The 6,488-nt window shown below is 33.1% G+C and overlaps 1 pseudogene; it reads right to left on the bottom strand.

The window, feature by feature from the left end:
* Positions 1 to 493: 493 nt before the first annotated feature.
* Positions 494 to 4,440, bottom strand: LOC121034211 (dysbindin-like; annotated as a pseudogene).
* Between the last annotated feature and the right edge of the window lie 2,048 nt (positions 4,441 to 6,488).

The raw sequence follows: 6,488 nt of genomic DNA, 5'->3' as shown, positions 1-6,488 counted from the left end.
ATAGAAAAAAATACAAAATGAAAAAATAAAAAGTTTATAGAAAAATTAAAATGATATGATAGTATTACTTAGAAGGCAAGATTGCCAAACAATATTAAGAAAAGTTAGATTCAAGTCCAGATCTATGTATTGTTTGATTCCAATTACACTGATAAATGCTGTCTCACACACACAGACTGGAAAGAACCACACCAAAATAGTAGTAGGGATTATACTGTGCTGTAGAATTATGAGTAATGCCTCTTTTGTCTTTTTTATTTTTTTGCTTCAACATTTTCCATGTATTCTAATTATTTTCAACTAAAGCCTATAACTGTAGGAAGAGGAAAAGTAATGACAAGACAAATATGGCATGATGCATCCACTAATAATAGAAAGGGACTTCCGAGGACTTTATCCCATGCCCCAATCTGGGCATGGGATAGCACAAAACACTATCTCTGCACACCCTGGAAGAGTTTTGGATGCCAGTGGACTCTCTCCCCAACTAGCCTCACCTCTCAGCTTTCTGAAGGTGACCTGTGGAAAGATACTATTCCATGATCTGTTGGAAGTCTTCCTCAAAAAGCTTCTTAAACAACTTTTGCTAGGTTTGCTGCATTCTGGGACCTTCTTGGTATGCTCTGCATCTAGTTCAGCTCTGAAGCTTTAAAGTTCCTTCCTTTTATTTTTCTTATACTTATGTATCGTTGTAATTCACACTGCCCACATAAATCCTCCAGATTCGGCAGGCAGTTCTCTATCTTCTCAAAACTAGCCTCTAAATAAAAGTCTGATTTGCTGTCATGGGTTCTAAGTCTGTTATGAATGCTGGAAGCTGTTGAAGTTACTCCTGTAATTCGATTAGGGCTTATCTTCTTTTTCTCCCAGTGTGTTAAAGCGTAGCCACCTCACTATCCACCAACCCTCCAGCACGTGCACATTGCTTGGCTCTTCTGTGACATGTAGCTCATGTATCTTCATATCTGCTAAGTGGTTCTAGTCTAACAGAGTACTTTGGCAAATATGGAATACTTTGGGGTCAATTTTTCCAGTTGCTGAAAAGCTTTCTGAATTTTATTAGCTAGGGGAATTATATAAAGACTCTTATAACCTAACTCTAAATATTTTTATCTGATTTCTTTAATCCTTGAATAGTATCTCTTTTCAGTAGTACATTTTAGATTGTTTTTTTAAAGCAATGAGACATTTTAATTCACATGAGTTCTGCCTTTTGAGAAAATGAAACATTCCCAGTTCTTTGTCTTCTTTAGTTTCACCATGCTTACACTTCAGTGCAGTATTGCCTATATCACTTAGAACATTCTTATTTTCATACCCTTCCTATTCAAATACCTTTGAATGAGTGAAAGTTATTCTAGCAATAAAGCTTTGCTTTGTAAATTATAATTGTCTTCCTTCTCTGGAGGAGTTTGTGATTTAGAATTCTTTCTAAACTACGGTATCTTTGTTCCATTCAAAATATTAATGTAGAATTTCAAAATACGTCAAGGATAATGAGAACTTTTAAATTTTGAATTTCTGCACATCCTTCAAGGGAAAAAATTACAGATCAGTAAAGTTAGATAATAAAATCATCCATAGTTAATACCAACAGCATAACTAGGACAAAAAGAATGCCATACATTTTAATTTACCTAATGGTAAATAACTACCTAAGACCACAGATTGTGTTTAATGCCTGTACTTAAATGGAGTCAGTACCTGAATGGAGAGTCACAGGCAGTGACTCATCAGAGTCACTGATGAGTCATCACATCCCTTGTGATGAACATAAGGGACTGCTGTTGGGTCCTATTGGGAATGACTACAGATAACACCTAATAATATTTATTTTCTATAGTAGAAAAGTAGAACCAGGACAGGGGGCCTGGGTGGCTTAGTTGGTTAAGTGTCCGACTTCATTTCGGGTCATGATCTCATGGTTAGTGGGTTCAAGTCCCCCATCGGGCTCTGTCTGTACTGACAGCACAGAGCCTGGTGTCCACTTGGGATTCTCTGTCTCCCTCTCTCTCTGCGCCTCCGCTGATAATGCCCTGTCTCTCTCTCTCAAAAATAAATTAACATTAAATTAAAAAAAAAAAAAAAGAATGAAAGAAAAAGTAGAACTAGGTAAGAAAGCACAGAAAACATTAACAGAGAACATTAATTGCACTTCAAAATGTGTGCTACCGAAGATGGTGGTGTCATGCAGGCATCAAGTCTGCGGACAATGGAAAATCTTTATAAAGGGACTCCTTGGAGGCCTGATGGTGAAGAGATATAAAGAAGTGCCTGAAAATTAAAACCTTGTTGGAATTAGAAAATAGCAAAAAATATAAAATGTTGGACCAGAAGAGATTCCGTTAATTTCCATTTGTTAGAGACATCGCTGTAGCAACGGGATAGCTTGGTATTGAGCTAAGAAGTGAAGGAAGTCACCAAACCTCACCTTTATAGGCTCTTTGTGCTGTTAGTTCCAGAAAATTCAACACACTAATCAAAACAGCAAAATGTGAACCCTGAACCCATTAAAGTTACTGTAAGAATAAAAGAAAACATGAGCATTCTATTTCTTAACCAAAAAGTTCTCTAAATTAAAAAACAAAAAACTGTAACACCATTCTGATATGAATTAAATGTAATTCAACAAGCATTTTCGGAATCAAAATAGCACTAAAACTCAGAAATACAAAGAGTCTGGCTACAAATGGACACATGAAAGCATATAAAATAAGAGCTGACCGAAGAAATTAAATAAAAGACAATAGTCTCTGAGATGAAGACTAAATTGCAAGGTCTCCAACAAAGAATAGATACAGTCAAAAGCATAAAGGGGATTTAGAGAATAAAAGTGAAAAAAAAGGAAAGAACAATATTTAAAAAGGCAAAAGTGAAAAGAAATGTGTATGTGTGTATGTATAAAGATCTAAGGTATATAGCAAATTAGATGAAGTTTTATAGAAATGTTCTAGTTAATAAATGAAAAAAGTGATGGGGTACAGATCTACTTAGGTATATAGTATATACTCTCTATAGATCATATACTATAGATATAGATGTATTATATATCTGTATATCTACATATATAAAAGCTTCAGAGTTACTTTTCTAGTGACCTACAATACAATGGTGAAGAAAACAATGGCTCTACTCTCACTGTGGTGGAACAGGGCAAATGAAATTTTGGGTTTTATAATCCAGTGAAAGTTCCAGTGCATGTTAGGTGTGAACTAAGATGAGACCCCTATCTTTCTGATCTTCAGCAATACCACATGAAGAGGAGGAACTCCTATTTGATGTAACAGAATTGTCTTGTTGATAAAATAATGATATTTGATAAAGGCCATTTTCACAACAAAAAGCAAGATTTCCGCTTGAACAAGTTATTTGAGTTTTCCAATAGTTTACCAAAGTTAAATCCCAGTAAAAAGAAATCCATACAAAAATCTGTATATAACTTTAATGAAATTCAAGAAGAGTTCACCTCAAATGCAAGCAGCAATAAACATTATAGTTTGTATATTCTATACATATGTGCAAATGCATATGCACACATATACTTACATGTTTTGTTTATAATACCCTTAGTATTAAAATTAATTACAATATTTGTTATTAATGGAGGCAGTATACTTTATAAATATACATTAAAATGTTTTTCCCCTAAAATGTAATCACCATTATGCTATAATTTATACTTTGTATGATGATTCAGACAGGATTATGAAGTGGGGTGTATACATCGTATTTTTTTTCAAAACTGAAGTTATTATATTGATGATAAAGCACACTGTTAGCAAGGGTAAAGAGACACCTTAAAAACTGCAGTTGGGTGTGAAAATTAGTTAAAATATCTAGAGGGCAATTATGGCACTCATATTTGGGGAAAAATAGAAATATCAATTTCTTTTTTAGGAATAATTACCTTTATGGAAAGGTAATACAAAATTAAGTAAAATGAAAATTAACTTAAAATTCATAAATTCTAATTTTATAACTTAAAATATACTTCTAGAGAGACATAAATGTTGATATTCAACATATAATATAAATATTTTAGAAAATAGTGAACAATTAGGGAAAAGAAAAAAAATCACTAAAATTGATTATTTTATCTCGTGTTTTGGGATAATAGCCACATAGTTAGAATACTTTTTAATGTTGTTTTGCTTCATGTTATTTTTCTCAAAAAACATGTATTTCTATAAAAATATGGAATATTGCCAAGATCCAAATAAACAACAATTCCAATATTTATAATGCTATATTGTTGATGTTAATGCTACATTTATTACCGTATAAAAATACAAAGCACATATCAAAAAATACTTATTTTTCCTCACAATTATTGTTGTAGTAAGACATACCTTTGAAGTTTTCATCAATGGTAAGAGTAAATGAATGTATGTTTTAATAATTCAAAAGATCTTATTACCTTCTGCTGCAAGCTAGAACCATCATTGCAAGAATGACTAGGGATAGGGGTACCCAGGTGGCTCAGTCAGTTAAGCATCTGCCCTCAGATCATAATCTCACAGTTCATGAGTTCAAGTTCAGTTGGGCTCTGTGCTGACAGCTCAGAGCTTGGAGCTGGAGCCTGCTTTGGCTTCTGTGTCTCCCTCTCTCTCTGCTCCTTCCCCGCTTGTGCTCTTTCTCTCTCAAAAATAAATAAATAAACATTAAAAAAAAAAAGAATGACTAGGGAGAGATAAGCCTTAAGATCAGTTGAATATTTCTTTATAGTTGCCTAACTTATTAATATCTTTAAGAAAAATTAACTCATTTCACTTAGCATAATACCCTCCAGTTCCTTCCACATTGTTGCAAATGGCAATATTTCATTCCTTTTGATGGCTGAGTAATATTCCAGTGTATAAGAGACAAATTGAGACACTCTTAACCACAGAGAGCACACTAATGGTTACCACAGGGAGGTGGGTGGTAAGGGTGAAACAGGTGATGGGATTAGGGAACGCACCTGTCGCGATGAGCACTGGGTGTTGTATGGAAGTGTGGAATCACTATATTATACACCTGAAACTAATATTACATTGTATACTAACTAACTGGAATTTAAATAACAAACTTTTTAAACAAAAAAGGAAAGAAAGAAAAATTAACTCTCCTTGTCCTAAAATACATAGGAAATTTATGTTATAGAATCTGGAAAAGCAGATTCCTCACAGTTATTAAATGATTTATATCTAGTGACTTGTTTATCAAATGGTAAAGTAGAATATCAAAAGCAGCAAATGTTCATTACACAATTAAGGCACTCAGGAAGCACATTATGATCCATTACAAATTATTTGTCAATTTTAACATTTTGTCAAGAAATCCTTACATTTTACTACAGTGGACATGGGAAGCAAATTAACAACGAAAAAGGGATGATGATATATGTTATTTAACATATGTGTTTACTCCACATTGTGCCTGTCTGAAAAAATGTTTAAACAGTCAAGTGATTTCATCTGTTTAGTCAAGCAAGAATACAATAGGCATTTTTTCCCACAATACCATAATAACTGTATTACAGAGCTTCTATAAATTTTAATCTATAAAATAATTATAAAAAGCATGAGCCCTAGAGGTGAAAATTTCTGGATTCAAATTCTGGTTCCACTAGTAATCAGAAATGTGATTTGGAGAAAGTCGTATTCATTAGCTTCTTCATCTTTAAAATAAGGTTATTATGAAAATAAAAATGATTAGTATCAGACACGAAAAAGCACTATGTAAAATTTAGTCATGACTATTATAATTGTTATCATCTTTGCTGACAATACTATACTACCAACTACTGCTAGTGTTAGTAATACTGAAGGTAGTTATCATTTGAATTTTATCTGCCATAAAAACGCAATAACCTCTTCTGATAGCCTTTGGTAGAATATAAATTTCAACTTCCTGATAATGAAGCCATTCTTAATGTACAACTGAAATCTTAGTGTTTTTTGGAAGACAAACAACACAGTAGCGGGAGAAGCATTCATTATCTGCAGATTATGATGTGCAAACTTTTAAGCATGTGATTGAATTTTTACAACAATCTTGAAGTAATTATTTGTATTCACATTTTGCAGACGCTGAAACTAAGTTCTAGTCTATAAATATGTGGCAGAGCCAACACTGCTTTCTATGGACAAAGGAATAAGTCAGTCTTTGACCCACAGTATTACAATTAAGCCATTCTTTAGGTTCAACACAAAGTAGCCCCATGTGTTTATTTTTCTGATGTTGGAGTGATACTATTATCAGATTATCTATCTAGAGAAGATGTAGGACTATAGATAGAATGTTGCTCCAGAGATTAAGAGACTTAATGTTGCCTAAATCACAGGGTTCTTGAGAAGGTGCAAGGAAATGTTTACAGAAATAAATTTGTGAACTGTGAGAATATATGTCACTGGAATACTACATAGCTTTGAGAGTGTTGTGATGGTTTTTTGACAAAAATGGAGTATTCTGTAAAGTTTTTTTAATGTTTATTTTTGAGGGGGGGG

Source organism: Herpailurus yagouaroundi, unplaced genomic scaffold (genome assembly GCF_014898765.1).
Source record: "Herpailurus yagouaroundi ecotype Mexico unplaced genomic scaffold, PumYag 159, whole genome shotgun sequence".
Lineage (NCBI taxonomy): Eukaryota > Metazoa > Chordata > Mammalia > Carnivora > Felidae > Herpailurus > Herpailurus yagouaroundi.
This window is presented reverse-complemented; position numbering and strand designations above follow the sequence as displayed.